Raw genomic sequence first — 17,394 nt, 5'->3', positions numbered from 1 at the left:
CACTCCCCAAGGTTGAGAAAAGCTGCAGCCACAGGAAGCAGACATTTTCCTGAAAATTCCAAGACACTCCAATCAGCTTTGGCCCTACTTGAGTTAGAAGATTCAAGATGGGACACTGCAATGGCAGTCTTCGGTGTGTGGGAGAGCTGTGTACTTGAACCCAGAAGTGGGTTACTGAAGGCATAGTAGATTCATTTGCCTAGGCCATATTTGTTGAGCCCCTGCACGGTGCGTCATGTTGAACAGAGCAAAACCACACCTTCCCACGTGGAATGGTGGAGGGAGTGAGATGGCCTAGCTGATTAGCACTGTAATCGCTTGGGCTGCAGAATCAAGGCATTAGCATAGCTGCTTTAGAGCATGTGCGGGGAGCTATGAGAGCCCTAGGCCAGTCAGGGTGGGAGGTGGGAGAGAGGCTGTTCTAGGGAAGCTGCGTCCAGAAAAAATGGGTAGTGGTCGGACTGTGAGAATGGAGGGAGAGGAGCATGGGGGCATAGTCAAGTCCCAGAAGAGGAAAACGGCATGTACATAGGCCTAAAGGCAGAAGAAGGAATAGAGACTGGAAAGTAGTTCGGTATAGTTGGGGTCATAAAGGACAAAGGAGGAATCATCAAAAGGTGAGGTTGGAAACTAAGAAACAAGGTCAGGTGTGAAGGGCTTTGTAAGCCATGTTAAGGAGCTTGGATTTTATTGGGCCAGAAGGAGCTATTGGGTTCATTTTTTTTTTTTTTAAGATTTTATTACTTGAGGGACGAGGGAGCAGAGGGAGAGGGACAACCAGATTCCACGCCAAGCGCAGAGCCCGATGCGGGACTTGATCCCGCGACCCCGAAATAAGGACCAGAGCCGAAATCAAGAGTGGGACGCTTAACCCACTGAGCCATCCAGGTGCCCAACTAATGGGTCATTTTAAGAGGAGCAGTAACAGGATCGGATTTGGATCTGGAAAGACGGTTAGGGCTGCCATGGACACCACATGATTAAGTTGATTAGGGAAGCACAGATTCACATTTGGCAATGGTATATCCAAATGAATAATGCAATTAGGTGGCTTGTAGTTTTCCCTTATTTATATTTTCTAGCTTAATTTCTTTGAAGTTACTGTTTCACCGTTACAGAACAAATAGAATCCTGTTTGGCAGATTGCAAAGGCTGACATGTCAATCTCATCCCATCCTTTCATCCTACAGTACAGACACTCCTCACTTGGGACACTGGGTCAGTGTTCCCTCCCACTCTGTCTACTTGTGCTGTCTCTCTGTCTACTTGTGTGTCTCTCTATCTGTGTCAAATAAATAAATAAAATCTTAAAACAAAAAACAGCATGGACGAAAGAGGTGGCTAACTACACATGAGTAAGAGGAAATCAACAAAAAATTTAACAAGTTAAAAGGCTACACGTGGGCTCACATGTCAGTTTCGAATAGCTGGAGACTATTCCAGACACGGGAGAGTTGTACTCACAGTAAGCTTTCTTCCATAGGCCTTCCTCTGAGGTTCTGAGGAAGAGTGGGAGCAGGGCAGGAAATGGGGGAGGGCTTTCCTCCTCCAAGGTGGTGGTGCCAGCACGCAGGACTTGGTAAGGCAGCTGCTGAGGGAAGGCAAAAAGCCTCAGCTGCTTCTGCAATCCTCTTATAAACCAAAGCCTTAAGCCCCTGGGGAAGGGGCAACGGAGTCTTGCTTCGGGGGAGCGATAAAAGCAAAACTCACCTGCTTCTGGGTGAGGAGTCAAAACCTTTTTGCCCTTCTTTAACTCAGCCAAATATCCATTGCTTCAGTGAGTAAGAACGGAAGCAAAATCCCTCTATCCCAACGGGAAAGCAGGAAACAATCATGGGCTGAAGATTCAAGCAAGGGTCTGGTCTCCGGGGTGGGTGGGGGAGGGCAAGAAACTTGGGCCACCCCAAACCAACCACAGATAGAAGGCAGAATTTGGCTTTCAGAGGGAGTGGGGAGAAAGCCTCACTCTTGCCCTCGGGATGTTGTCTAAGACTAAAGCAGAACCTGGATAACAGACACACACATCCTCAGCCCACCCCCACTGCGTGTCCTGCCCCTTCAGGAGCCTACCAGCACATGGCAAGCAACAGCGGTCCATTGCTGATGGAGGGGCAGGCATGTGGGGATGGCTGAGAAGCTGAGGGCAGAGCAGGAGCCCAGAAAAACCCTCTGAAACCCCAGTCCCTGCTCTAAGCAGCCCACTACCGAGGAATTCAAAGACTGACATACGGAGGTAATGGTGGGAACGACAAACCCCAAACCCTACCTGATTCCTAACTCGACTGATTGAACCCCACAGACCAACCGAAGAGGCATGCCCACTTCCAGCCATAAATACCATTTACCTCAGTCTCTGCTCTTTACACAGGATGGGTATTCAGTACAAATTTATGAAACATACATGCATGAAAAGGCAAGAAAGAAAAAAAAACCAAAACCATCGTCAAAAGATAAATCAACAGAACCAGACTCCCAGATGACAGATTTTGGAACTATTGGGTAGGGACCTTAAAATAATAATGACTAATATGTTAATGGGTCTAGTCAGAAAGGGTGGGCAACTTGCAGGAACATATGGAGAGTCTCGGCAGAGACATGGAAACTATTAAGAAAGTTAGATGGAAATGCTAGCAATAAAAAACTTGGTATTAGAGATGAATTCCTTCAACAAGATATTCCATAGGCAGGCACAGCTGAGGAAAAAAGCAATGAACTTGAGAAAGGTCAATAGAAATCATCCAAGCAGAAACACAAAGACAAAAAGGAGTAGGAGTAAGAAAAGAAAAAAGAAAACCAAGCCTCCGAGATTGGTGGGAAAATACCAAACAGTCTAATATATGTGCCATTTGAGTCCCAGAAAGTGAAGAAGGAGCTCATGGGGCAGAACTATTTGAAGAGATAATGGTTACAACATGAATAAGGATGTGGCACCGAAGGCACAGAGAGATGGATGTGGGAAGCATGAAGGGAAGAGCCACCGGAACTTGGCATCCGAGTGGAAGGAAGCGTGAGGGAATAAGAAGGGGGAGCATGGGGTGGCTGGGTGGCTCAGTGGGTTAAGCCTCTGCCTTCGGCTCAGGTCATGATCCGAGGGTCCTGGGATCGAGCCCCACATCGGGCTCTCTGCTCAGCGGGGAGGCTGCTCCCCCCCCCCATCTCTCTGTCTGCCTCTCTGCCTACTTGTGATCTCTGTCAAATAATTAAATAAAATCTTAAAAAAAAAAAAAAGAAGGGGGAGCATGGCACTTGGGTTTGGTAGTGGCAGGTGGTTAGCAAGTGGTGGTGCAGGGATGGCCAGCCTGGCTTAGCCCTCTGCAGAGCCTGTGCTCCGTGGGTGGGCAGACTGGAGCGACACTGGGTGGACCTCTGCTCCTTTATGCCCCACCCAGCCCTGGGAGGCTGTGCTAAGGCTCGGTGCACTGGCTGCCTTAAGTCAACTTGTGGCTAAGAGGTATACCCCTTTCCCCACCCACCTATCCCAAGTGCTTCATGTCACAGATTGTTCTGAGGTAAAGGTCTTCTCTTCCAAGGCGGGCTTTCCTCTCTTCATGCTGACCTGATCCACTTAAAAAAAAAAAAAAATCAGTTCTTTTGCAGAGAAGCAAGGAGGGAGGACGCAGTGGTGGGTGAGAGGGATGGGAGTGCACAGGAAAAGGAGATGGGCTCTGCAGAGTTTACGAGAATTTTATTATTACCATCCCCCCTTTTTTAGAACTAGGCTCCACACCCAACATGAGGCTTGAGCTCACAACCCCGAGATCAAGAGCTGCCGCTCTACCCACTGAGCCAATCATGCACCCTGAGTTTTGAGGCATTTTAAAGAATAGGGCCACTTTTGGCTTTCTATCCTTTGTCCTTTTTGGATGAGGTTATCCACTGGTAACTCGGCAGAAGCCAAGGTACAGTGTGATCTTCAGCAGAGTGACCAAATGAATCGTGAGGTCTGGGAGACAGGATGGAGGGTGTAGGCTGGATAAGGGCACAGTAGCGTAAATTCATGGTTGTTTAAACAACCATCTAAAAACTATGCTTGTTGATTGATAAACTCACATGATGCTGGTTTCTTCTTCTTTTTTCTCCTTCTCCTCCCCATACCCCGTCCTCTTCTCCCCCTCCTCCTCTTCTTCTTCTTCCTCTTCTTTTTTTTCTCCTCCTCCTCCTTCTTCCTTCCTCTGCTCAGCTCAACATTTCTATTTTTATTTTTTAAATATTTTACTTATTTATCTGACACAGAGAGAGAGAGAACACAAGCAGGGGGAGTGGCAGGCAGACGGAGAGGAAGAAGGAGGCTCTGTTGATCACGGAGTCCAATGCAGCTCTTGATCCCAGGACCCTGGCATCATGACCTTAGCCAAAGGCTTAATCAACTGAGCCACACAGGGGCCCCAACATTTTTTAAAAATATGTATTTATTTGAGAGAGAGAGAGAGAGAAAGTGTGAGTGCAGGGGGAGGGGCATGGAGAGGGAGAGAATTCTGAAGCAGAATTCCTGCTGAGCATGGAGCCCCAACTGGGGCTTGATCCCAGGACCCTGAGATCATGAGCCTAAATCAAAAGTTGGACACTTAACCGACTGACCCACCCAGCTAAACATTTTTATTAATGATTTGGATAAGTGCATAGAAGACATCTTTACAAAAAATGAGAGGATAGGTAATTGACTAGGCAACAGAATCAGACCCTAAAGTTTTTTTTATAGACTGCAATAATGGGACAAAGTATGAAATCTAATAGGGATAAATAGGAAGCTCTTCATTTCGGATAAAAAAAAATTTACTCCACAATTAGAAGACAACTACTATGTACTAGTTTGTTCTAGTGACATAAGCCACACTCAGTCTAGATTAAGCCCTAGAGGGATATTGATTGGGAAGGACAAAAGTAGAGCAGGCCTCAAATTCAACTGGATCCAAGGAGTTGGGTAGTGTCTTCAGTCTCCTCTTTCTTTCACTCTTAACTTTTCTCTATTTCTTCATGTGTAGGTAGCTATAGCAGGTAGAAACCTGGGAGTTCTATACATCATCTCAGTTTAGCAAATCCAGCCTTTCCTACTCCATATAATAAATCCAAGGAAAGGACTCTGATTGGCCAACCTGGGTTACATGCTCATTGAACCAAGTGCTGTGACCAGGGACAGGATATTTTCATTGGCTGAGCCTAGGTCATGGGCCCAAACCTATGGCTAGAGGCACAGAGTGCTGTGGTTGGCAATCCCACCAGAACCATTTGAGAATGGGAAGTGGGGAGAGTGCTGCTACCTGCAGAAAAGCACAAGGGATGCTGAGAAACCAAAACAACAGATGTTCAGTGTCTTTACAGTCCAGTTGAGTCAGTAGTGTTGTATATCTGCCAACATTTGTAATTCTAGGAATCGATAGTAGAAATGTACTTAGTGCTCTAACAGTGTAAGAATACACCCTGCACTGGCCACCTGACTCTGAAGCATCATCTGGGTACTAGGAAAGAGAAACACTGACAAACTCATGTTGCTGCCTGGAGGAAGGATCCAGACTAAGGAGGCTCAGAAGACCATCTCATTGAAAGAAAGGTCAAGGCAATACAATGTGGACTGGAAAGAGAAGATACAATAGACATAGTTGGCCTTCAAATATTTGGAGGAGTCTTGAGTAGAAAAATGAAACACTGACATACAACAGACAAACTGGACCATTGTGGGTAAGTTTCAGGGAGGTCAATTACCATTCCTTATAAGGTAAATTTTCAAAAAGCTGTCTAAGAATAGAAAAGGCTGCCTTGTAAAAGGTAGTAAATTCCCTGTCATTGGAAGGGTTCAGTCAGGCATCAGAGATGTTGTAAAGAGGATTCCTATATATCACAGGAAGTTGGATCAGGTGACCTCTAAGGTCCTTTCCAGTTATGAAAGTCTATGGTTGGGCACCTGGGTGGCTCAGTTGGTTAAGCAACTGCCTTCTGCTCAGGTCATGATCCTGGAGTCCAGGGATTGAGTCCCACATTGGGCTCCCTGCTTGGCGGGGAGTCTGCTTCTCCCTCTGACCTCTCCCCTCTCATGCTCGCTTTCTCTCTCTCAAATAAAGTCTTAAAAAAAAAAAAAGTCTATGGCTGTCCTTTGGAGACCTACAGGTATTTGCTGCTAGTAAGTCAGCTTTGGACTCCCCAAAATCTGGGAGGGAGAGCTGGTGAGCTCTTTTCCCTCTCTAGATGATAATGACCCCTTCCAATCAGTCAGACGCAGAGCCCTCCAACAATTCTTATCTTAGCCCAGCCCCGTGGGGCAGACTCTCCAGCAGGGAGGATCACAGAAAGGCAGTCCTTGTGCTATTTCATGTCCTCTGAACACCTATCATGAGACAAGGACTGGGATGTAGGCAGTTTATTTTAGGGAGCAGGCAGGAGTAAGGGAATAAGGAGAATGAGACAGGATAGGGTATACTGAGTGGTTCATTGTGGGTAGTTATGGCTCAGTTCTCCTGGGAATCTCTCTGGGGAGCCTTAAAGATCACAGCTCCGAAGACCCTCATTAAATGATGGGGAAATCTGGGCTCTAATTCTACTAGCATCTATCCCTCAGTGTTGAGGTTTGTCGTTTGGGAGTGTTAAGCTCCTGCTACTTTCAAGGTGCCCTGCAGAGGCTGAGAAAAGCCTCCCACAGAGGAGAGGGATGGTCTACTTGCATTCCTGGACCTAATTCCTTTTTTTTTTTTTTCTTAAAGATTTTATTTATTCAGAGAGAACGAAAGAGAGAGAGAGAGAGAGCACAGAGAGAGAAGAAGAAGCAGGCTTCCTGCTGAGCAGGGAGCCCAATGTGGGACTCCATCTCAGGACCCTGGGAATCATGACCTGAGCAGATGCTCATGAATCACCCAGGTGTGTCCCCCCCCACCACAGACCCAATTCCAAACAGGAGTGGGTGGGTGGGTGGGGTTCTCACACACCAGCAGGATGTCCAAGAATTCAACTCAATTCTATCCCTATCTACCCAGAAATTGTAGCAGATTCCACAGGGTAAGGGTTCAGTCCCCCAAGACTGTCCTCCACCCCCCACTTCAGATGCCAGTCACAAGCCCCAGGCTGTCATTTGTGCTTGTGACCAACTGCCAAAGATTGGAGTCTCCAGCCACCTCCTCCTTAGGTTCAATTAATTTGCTAGAGCAGCTCCCAGAACTAAGGGAACCACTTTATATTTTTTTAAAAATTTATTTGACAGATATCACAAGTAGGCAGAGAGGCAGGCAGGAAGAGAGAGACGGGGAAGCAGGCTCCCTGCTGAGCAAAGAGCCCAATGTGAGGCTCAATCCCAGGACCCTGGGATCACGATCCAAGCCGAAGCCAGAGGCTTTAACGCACTGAGCCACCCAGGCGCCCCACATTTATCAGTTTATTAAAGGATGTGATAAAGAACACAAACCAGTAGTCAAGATGAAGAGAAACATAAGGGAAAGTAGGGGAAAGGGCCTGAAGCTTCCATGCCCCCTCTAGACACACTACTCTCCACGGCCTCTGCGTGTTCACCATCTCAGAAGCTCCCCAACCCAGTCCTCTAGGGTTATTCTGGAGGCTTCACTGCATAGTCACGATTGAGTCCCTGGCCATTGGCTGATTCAGCCTATAGCCCCTCTCCCCTCCCAGGAGGTTCCCACCCTCTAATCATGTAGTTGTTCCCCCTGGCAACCAGCCCTTGCCTTTGGGGTGGGGTGGGAAGTCCTTCAGTAATAACAAGACATTTCTTTCACTTTTCTGACTCTGATATGTTTTCAGAGACTGTGGATGAACACCAAAGATATCTAGGAAATATACTGTTGTCATTGGAATGACCAAGTATACATGTCTTATAAATCAGTACAATACAGATGGGAAGGCGCGAGCATGCCTGGAAACTGTCCACCACAGCTGCAGCTGGACACAGAGGTAGGCTGAAGGGATGTGGGGCAGGACGCCACCAGCATTTGCCCTGGTCCCTTTCCCACCCAGCCCAGGACCTGACACGGACAGCAGAGGCACTCTGATTTTCGCGCTCTAGCCTCTGTGGCCCAGTGGGCTCTCCTGGTTGGCTAAATCGGCAGAGCCTTGTCTGATGCCCACCCATAGCTCTCTTGGGTTGTAGTCTCCCTTCTGGGCTGAGCTCCCTCACTGCACTGTCTGGGCTGAGGGCGCCAGGGCACTGGGCTCTCCAGGCTACCACCTGTTCTATTCTACACCCACATGTGAGCTTGGGACATGATGACATTAGGGACATTGGCTGCATTGTTCACTCTACGATGGTCAAGGCCAGAAGTGGTTAAAAGCTGGAGGGAATCCAAGTTTCCTCTGCTGATGGCCTATTATTTCTTAAGAAGCTAAGGCTAAGAATGACCCAGAACTCAAAGACCCTGAGAGACCTCACCCAAAGCCTTGGAGACACCTCAAAGATGGGAAATCAGTGCACTAATGTTAGAGGCAGAATTCCTGGCCAGCATGGAGGACCAATCTGGGTTGGTCTGTGACTCCAGTTACCACTCCTCCAGCCTACTTGGTCAGAGTTCTGAAACCCTTCTCTCCCGTTCCTCTCTCTCCCTTACCCCCACATTCCTGAGTCGGACTCACTGTCTGTCATGTTAGTTATCTCCCACCAGGGGGCGACATCACCTCTGATGGTCGCACCCAGCACTCCCTAATTTGGCCTCACTTCTTGCCAACCCTGCTCAGTGCTCTGATACCCATTTCACCCCCTGGGAGGTGAGAAGGGAGGCCAAGCTGTAGGTATTTATGGTGAGTTTGGGGTGAAATGGAACCAAGGGTCTCCCTATGGCAAGGAGGGGGTGGGTGTGGGTGTGTGTTGGGGCGGGGTTCGATTTTACCGTCGTTAGCTTAGGGCAAGGCAAATGGCTGGCAAATGTTATCCAGCCAGAGGAAGAGCCTGGCCAGCAAATAGACTGAAACCCACCTGTGATGTCAGAGAGATGAGACAAAACACTGGCTTCCCACCTGGCTCAGGGCAAGGCACTTTCCTGGGATGGGAGCGGGGAAGGGTGGGCTGACTCCTCTCACACCGGTCCCATCTTCCCTCTCTTCCTCCCTCAGGCCCTCTCCATTGCTCTTCAGTGAGGGCCCCTCTCCCCCTGTGCCTCTCGTTGTCTGTTTCTGTCTCAGACTCTGTTGTGCTTTGTTCATCAGCCCTCAGTTTCGTGTCGCCGAGGCTCTGAGACTCCGTCAACCATCTCACTTTTTCTTTTCTTTTTTTTTTTTTGCTTCTTCACATTCTCTGGGTCCCTAAATACGCTTTATTTCTCTGTGTCCAAGAGACAGTGCCTGCCTCTGACTCGGCCTGTTTTTCTGTCTGTCCATCTGTCCATGTTCCCAGAAGCCCTTTAACTCCCGAACGGAGTAGCTTTTCTGAGAGCGGAGCCTGGGACGGCCACCCAACATGCGGAGCAGAGGTGGCTAAGGACATTTCCAGCCCAGCAGTCGTCATGGCAACAGCCAGGGCGGGCCAGGCAGGGAACTGCCGAACCACGTGGGCTTGACCTTTCTGCGGGTGTCACGTTTGAGCGGGAGCTGGGGAAAAACAGCAACAACTGCTTCTCTCTGGCCCAGCCCTCGGCCTTCCAGGCTGCGCTGAAAGGAGAGAGGGAGAGAGGAAGAGAGTCGAACCGGGACAGCTGGCCACAGGGTGAGAGGAGAGATGTGCCAGCCAGAGCCATCTAGAGAAACCGCGGGAGAGAGGGGCGAGAGCACAGGCACGCACACACAGCTGCAGGTTGTCACCAAGACTCCCACTGTGAACTGACCTATGGAGGGCACCAGACATCATTCCTGGAGGCTCCGCTCGCCCTTCGCCAGTCTCGGCTCTGGGTAGGTGGTTGCAAAGGTCAGTTAGAGCTCCCCTCCAGACGCCTTCGGATCACATGTCACTTTTTCCATATTGCAAAGGCTTCTATTGCTCCAAGGAAAATATGCTAAAAGAAAAAAGAGCCAAATGATTCTTTCAAAAATAGAAATATTATAAATGCAAAAGTCCAAAGAAAGACACTCAAAATAAAAGGCATTCTAATCCTCCCTCTCCTTTTCCCGGCTCTGAAGGTCCCTCCACAGTTGCTTCACAGGCCTGCCAGGTGAGCAAGGAAAGAAGAGGCTGGGTCCCCAAGGGCACAAGGAGGACTGCCAGATTTTTGGTAGCCCGACTGTGATGGGAGCTTGGACTCACAACACTCCTCCCTACCCATACACACCCGTCCTGCTCCTCATCTTTTCCCTATGGGGCAGACACACAGGCTGTCCATCATAGCTGCAGCTGGACACAGGACCAGGAAGGGGTGTCCATGGTCATCCTATTAACCTACTTCAAGAGAGAGGTAGGTGAAGGGTACAGGGCAGCCTCAGGTTAGATCCAGAGAGAACACAGCTCGCCTATGGATCTCATTTCTACACTTTCAAGCTATGGCCATGCAATAAATCTCAAGCCTTCTGGAAAACACTGCTATTGAAAACAAGAACCAACAATTGAGAACGAAAAAAAAAAAAAAAAGGTCTACATGCAGGAAATATATGAAGGGGGCATTCACCAGCCAAGAGGTGTGTGATGACTTAACATACCAGCTTTCCAGCCTTCTTCTATTCATCAGTCAACCCAAAATCCCCTTGGAGAATGGCCCTTGAGCACTCAGATAAGAGAAGGGGAAGTCTTGGGATACTTGGGATACTTGGGATACTTGGCAGGAGAGGGCACGGCCGACCAAGTGGGCATAAGTTAACATGCTTCCTAAAGGCTATTTGAAATGAGTCCTGATTATGTATGGTTGAAAGTGGTCAGAATGTTACCAAAGATCCAGCAGTTGTGAGGCTAACCTCTTTTTCTCTGACTCACAGGTTTGTGTGATGGACCTCTGTTTGCAAGCTGATTGACATAACCTCCTAGTTCTGTCCCTACAGAATTATCAGTGACTCTTCCTGCCCCTTTCCTGGAGACAGAGTAGGTTCTGGGAACCTTTGGGTACCTGGGACTACAGAGCACGGCCAGAGGGCAAGAGGTGGGTGCCTGGCTGCCCCACATGAGGGCCAGGCTCCAGCCTTGCACACATGCACAGCACTATCCCTCTTCCCCTGCGGCAACTGTGTCCAGGGCCTTTTTCTTCTGCCTAAGCCCTTCCCTCTAGCTCTGCCTTTTCTCCATCAATCCCCTCAACTCACCCCTGGTCCCCCTCCTGCTCAGCACCTGTGGCTGGGACAGCGTCCCAGGGATTTCCCCCCACCCCCTTGGGCAGTCTTGGAGCATCAGCACATGAAGTGGTGTAAACTGGGGAATGTGAGTCAGACTGGCAATTGCTCCTGCCAGGCCTGACGCCCCTAGAATCCATCCCTTCTCTTTCCACTCATGCTCTGGGCCAGGCCTGCCTCAGCTTTGGGATCTGGAGGCTCACTGTGCTAAGACAGGCTATCTACTCTTTCATGCCCCCGCCTTTGCTCGCTGCACTCCCTTGGTCAAAAATTTCTTTCCTGGTGAATCCGTGTTCTGCTTCAAGACTCAGCTCTAGTGCTACCTTACATGTAGAGCTCTCCTCAGTCTACCCCAGGCTACTCTGTTTCCCTTAGAATTTGTTCTCACCACTCTCAGAGCAGTCGTACGTCTGTTTCCACATCTGCCTCCCCACGGGAGGGTGTGCTGGAATGGGCTGGATTGTACTGATCTGTGGAGCCCCAGAACTTGGCTCAGTGTTGCTCACTGAGTATTTGTGATTGCTGTTGGCCCTCCTCCAGAGTAGACCCACTGGTGTAAGGTGAGCCAGAGAAGGTCTCAGACTCCCTAGAAGCATGGCAATGAGTACTGGCTGGCATGGGTCATGCTGCCCCTTACTTGCTAGACCACAGCTCCGTCGTGACCCAGGTCTTACAGTGCCAGCCTGGTTGCAAGACAGGGTACTTCTCACCTCTGGTAAGACCACAGCTTTGGCCCACTGGCATCCCATGGGACAGAGAAGCAACACCTGGCTAGCATCTGGATCCTTGGGCAGATAAGTCCCATAGTTATTCCCTCGTCCTTTGGCTTTACTGACTCCCCTTGCTGCACTAGACAGAGCCCTGGAGAGTGGGCTCAGAGCAGGAAGAGAGGGCTGGAGGCATCCTTCCTGTCCTCCTCCCTCTCCCTCCTCCTGGCTGGCTGCAGCTGTGCTGTGTGATGGGGAACTGAGCACAGTCTTAATTACCGCTCAGCCCTGCTCATTAGTGCCTCTGGAAGGCAGAGAAGCCCCGAGTTAGGACGTCTCGATCAGAGTGGAGGCCAGGGCCCCAGCTTTCCTGGGTGGTTGCTAGTCCCATTTTTCAGGGGTTGGGTCTTTGTGACTGTGGATCCCTTTTTGGGCCTCCTGGAGCCGGAGAGAAGAGAAGGAAGGACAGGCCCCCTCAGGGGCTCTCGCTCATGTGTACGGAGCATCACAGGGACAACATATGGTGGAACATGTGAAACTCCAGTGCCATCAGAGAAAAATGAACAAATGATTAAATAAATCAAATGTGCTCAAATCCAGCACACTGATGATTTACCTGCCTTTGGAGGGACTTAAGCAAGGAGCCGGGTGCATTGTTCAATTTTTTTTTTTTTTTGGCAGTGAAATGGAATAAAGAACTGTAAAGTGCTGAACACCGAACAAAAGAGAAGCTGAGTGAAGGAGAGGAGGGGTGGGTCCTGGAAATTATAAATGAAAAGGCCCCGTACAATATCTGGGAAAAGTCCTTTACAATGCCAACTTGTAAACACCCTAGAAGATGATATGAGATAATACATATGAAAGCACTTTTTGAACTGTAAAGGGCTTTGGAAATAGAAGGTATTATTAGGTAATATTTCTGCTCAGTGCAGACTATAGAACAGATGCTGTGGGGAGGCTGGAGATTTATGATAATGACTCATCACCCACAAGGCACTCACACAGTTTAGGCTGTTTCATTTAATTAGTCGTTGCCTCTCATATACACTACTGTGGAAGGCTTCGAAAGGGCCTCCCCGCCTCCACCTTCTCGCTAGTTCCATTCATTTTATATGCCACTGCCAGGTTAATTTTCCTGATGTGGAGCTCTCATCAGATACTTGCAATGATCCTCTCGCCCACTTCACAGAGCTTGGAGACCTCGGCTTCGCAGTCAAGATCCTCCATGCTCTGGTCCCACATGGCTCTCCCAACCTGATTTCCCTCCTTCCACCCTGAAGATGTAGACCCAGGGAGATCAAGTCCCTTTGCCAACACCACACAGACACAAAGTGGCAGATCCCCAGATCAAGCCATCAAACCCCGGACACCCGACTCCAAAACCATCGCTCTTTCGAGCCCATCACCTTTTCCCTCGGAGGGATAAGATGCAATGAAGGTCTTTCCCACACAGAGCTTTTTCTCTTTGGAAAAAAATTCCCTCAGGACAAATTCCCAGGAGTGGGATTACCAGGTCAAAAGATATTACTATTTTTATGGTTGCATGAATTGACATATGCTCGGCCCAAGGGCTGAGCTCATTTATATTTTAGTCGGTGATAAATACACGCAACTTTCACCAGACCCTCCTGGCCACTGGGGGGTAACCTTTGAATAGACTGCTTCTTAAATAAGGTATTTCTTTGTTCTAGTTTGAGTTTCTTTGACTATCAAGGTGGAATATTTTCCATAACTCTATTTACTATGTGTACCTTATTATGTACAGATTATGTGTTCATATGTATGGCTCATATAATTATTAAAGTCTCCATATATCAGAAACTGCAACTCGATAAAAAGAAAAAGGAAAGGCAATCTTTAAGAGCAGGTATGGTTGGCTCTGTGAGATCAGTGCAGAGGTCCCGATCCGACAAAGTCATGTAAATAAGCTGTACCTTGAGTGAATCTGTAAAACAGAGTTGAGGTCAACTGATTTAAAATACAGTCAGCAATTAAAGGGAGCACTTTGGAGAAGGCATTTCCTGACTGAGTCAATACTTTTCCTGACCCCTGTCATGTGTCATAACACTAACACCCACTACTTAATTTCCAAGTCACTTTGGTGAATACACATTTGTCCTGAAACAGCAATGTTTTATTTTTTTATGATGCATTAAAAATTATTTCATTTTTGACAAGGTCATGTATACACACAATACAAAGGTCAAAAGATACAAAAGGATAGAGAGCGAAAACAACATCGCCTTCCTCCCCTGCCTTCTAATTGAGTTTCCCTCCCTGGGGACAGATGCTATTCCAAATTCCTTGTGTATCTTTCAGGGACATCCTATGCATATTTGAGCCTGTACATATATATTCTTAATGGAAATGATAACATCTGATATAGCATACAATATGGGCTGATCCGTACTTTTCTGTTTTGAGAACATACCCTATCAGTATACAGAAAGTTTAAGTACATTTTTAAAACTGGAATATTCAATGGATGTACCCTACTTGAAGAAAACTCATTAAACAAAAATCTACATATATGAGGCAAAGTTTCAGGAGGTATTTGTTTTGCAACGAAGCCTCTATTTGTATAGAAATAAAAAACTGAGGGGACTGGGTGGTTCAGTTGGTTGAGCAACTGCCTTTGGCTCAGGTCATGATCCTGGAGTCCCAGGATGGAGTCCCGCATCAGGCTCCCAGCTCAGCAGGGAGTTTGCTTCTCCCTGTGACCCTCCCCCTTCTTATGCTCTCTGTCTCATTCACTCTCTCTCAAATAAATAAATAAAATCTTAAAAAAAAAGAAATTTAGGGGCACGTGGGTGGTTCAGTGGGTTAAGCCTCTGCCTTTGGCTCAGGTTGTGATCCCAGGGTCCTGGGATTGAGCCCCACATCGGGCTCTCTGCTCAGCGGGGACCCTATTTCCTCCTCTTTCTCTCTGCCTATCTGTGATCTCTCTCTGTCAAATAAATAAATAAAATCTTAAAAAAAATAAGAAATTTAATATTAAGCCAACTCCATATATTTCAGTTACGATTTATTTCATCAATATTATGTTAATGTATTTATACAGAAATAGTCTATGAAAAACAAAAGCTGTTTAGCTTAGAAATTATTTACTAAATTAATAATATTAAGATATAAAAATCAGTTGGTAATTGCTTAGGGTAGAGAGTAGGGGAAACTCACTGCACACGGATCTGAGGTAACAGAAATGTTCTGTACTTTGATTGGGATGGAATTAAAAGCGTGTATATATTTGTAAGAAAAAAAAAGAGAGAATAAGTTGATTCTATGTAATTCTTGTGTTTTTAAAAAAAAATTTATTTTATTTATTTGACAGAGTGAGAGACAGCGAGAGTGGGAACACAACTGGGGGAGTGGGAGAGGGAGGAGGAGACATACCCCTGAGCAGGGAGACCAACTTGGGGCTCGATCTTAGGACCCTGGGATCATGACCTGAGCTGAAGGCAAACGCTTAATGACTGAGCCACCCAGGTGCCCCTAATTCTTGTATTTTTAAAAAAAGATTTTATTTATTTATTTGAGAGACAGAGAGAGAGCACAAATGGGGGGAGGAGCAGAGGGAGAGGGACAAGGAGACTCGTGTTGAGGATGGAGCATGACACAGGGTTCAAATCCCACAACCCTGAGATCATGACGTGAGCGGACATCAAAAGTTGGATGCTTAACCTACTGAGCCACCAGGCGCCCCTGTGTAATTCTTGTATTTAAAAAAAACAAACAGACTCACAAATGTAATCATTCCAAATGTAACAATTCCACCTGTGCAGTTTTCAATCTGTTCAACAAACATCAACAGCTCCCAGCATAAAGGAAGGGCTCTCAGTGCTAGCTGACATGAGATGTGCAGTCCAGGGTTATCAAGACTTCTTGGTAGCGTCCAGCACACCAAGGCCCTGTGTCCTAACATGGCACAAGACTAGATTTCTGCCATGGATCGCATCAAAGGGTTGGGGTATGCTCTACAAATATCCCCAACTTTTTCTAATCACTGACCCTGGCAGGGGGCATCTATGGGTTTATTAAAAATTGTCCTGTGCTTTCAGCCTATGCCATCTTTATGGGTGTGAGTCTCATGTGTTTTCTACCTACGTGTAAAGCAGCTTTTATTGTTCGTGACGACCTTACTTTGGAGCAACTGAACTGGCACTCTTTGTGGCATGAGCCATTGTTCACTTATCTGTGTTTGGTATGAGCTTTTAAACTTTGATCTTCTCTCTCCTTGGGATTTATGTTCTCAGACTTAGAGACTTAGCTCTTCTAATGTCTGCTTTCTTTCTTTCTTTTTTTTTTTAACACTATTTTATCTATTTATTCAACAGAGACACAGCGAGAGAGGAAACACAAGCAGGGAGAGTGGGAGAAGGAGAAGCAGACTACCACGGAGCAGAGAGTGCCGATGCAGGGCTCAGTCCGAAGGAGCCTAGGATCATGATTCAAGCCGAAGGCAGACACTTAACAACTGAGCCACGCAGGCGTCCCTAATGACTGCTTTCTAATTGTAGAGTTAGAATGTATCATACAAGGAAGTTGATTCCTTCATTTGTTCATTCATGTGGTTTTCACTTTCATTTCCTCCAAATCTTTGCTGGAATATTACGTCCTCAATGTGGCCTACCCCAATAACTCTAAACACTTGCTCTTCGTGTACCCGCTATTGTCATGGTCATGCTCCGTTTTCACCTATTATTTAGCACCTTTTTTTTCTTTTAAGATTTTGTTTTACTTCTTTGTCAGAGAGAACAAGTAGGGGAGCAGCAGACAGAGGCAGAAGCAGGCTCCCTACTGAGCAAGGAGCCCCATGTGGGACTTGATCCCAGGGCCCTGGTTCCTGACCTAAGCTAAAGGCAGATGCTTAACTGACTGCACCACCCAGGTGTCCCAGCTTAGCAACTTCTAACACAATATGTGCTTTTCTTATGTACTATGAATGTTCTTTTTTTTTTTTTTTAAGATTATTTATTTATTTGACAGAGAGAGAGAGGTAGGGAGAGAGAGAGAGGGAGTATAAGCAGGGGTAGAGTGAAAGGGAGAAGCAGGCTTCCCACTGAGCAGAGAGCCCTATATGGGGCTCGATCCCAGGATCCTGGGATCATGACCTGAGCTGAAGGCAGACGCTTAACCGACTGAGCCACCTACGTGCCCCCTGTATGTTCTTTATTGTACATCTCCCTCCCCGGGAATGTAAGCTCCATTTTGTTTACTGAATCACTAATGTATGCAAGAATCTAGAACAGTGCTGGGTGCATAGTAGACCCTCTATAAATATAATATTTGTTGTAAGAATAAATGACGTAAGCTTCTGCCATGTATAAAACACACAGGGGCTAAGCATGTTGGATCTCCAAAGATGAATCTGCTGTGAGTCCTACCCTCAAAGGGCCCACAGTCTAGCCTCAGATTTGGGACATGGAATTTTTTTTAAAAGATTTTATTTATTCATTTGACAGAGAGAGAAAGATCACAAGCAGGCAGAGGCAGGCAGAGAGAGGGGTAAGTAGGC

General features: G+C 47.2%; 1 long non-coding RNA gene across 1 annotated transcript in view; it reads right to left on the bottom strand.

The window, feature by feature from the left end:
* Positions 1-17,394, bottom strand: part of LOC106005626 — a 41,079-nt gene that overhangs the window by 5,493 nt on the left and 18,192 nt on the right. Inside the window, exons 2-3 of the long non-coding RNA XR_006602850.1 lie at positions 9,747-9,914; positions 1,465-1,588 (exon numbers count right to left, since the gene is read on the bottom strand). This is a non-coding gene — a long non-coding RNA (uncharacterized LOC106005626). The remainder of the gene's footprint in view (positions 1-1,464; positions 1,589-9,746; positions 9,915-17,394) is intronic.

Source organism: Mustela putorius, unplaced genomic scaffold (assembly GCF_011764305.1).
Source record: "Mustela putorius furo isolate JIRA1106 unplaced genomic scaffold, ASM1176430v1.1 tig00003898_pilon_pilon_pilon, whole genome shotgun sequence".
NCBI classification, from domain to species: domain Eukaryota; kingdom Metazoa; phylum Chordata; class Mammalia; order Carnivora; family Mustelidae; genus Mustela; species Mustela putorius.
The sequence above is the reverse complement of the archived record's forward strand: the minus strand, read 5'-3'. Positions and strand labels throughout refer to the sequence as shown.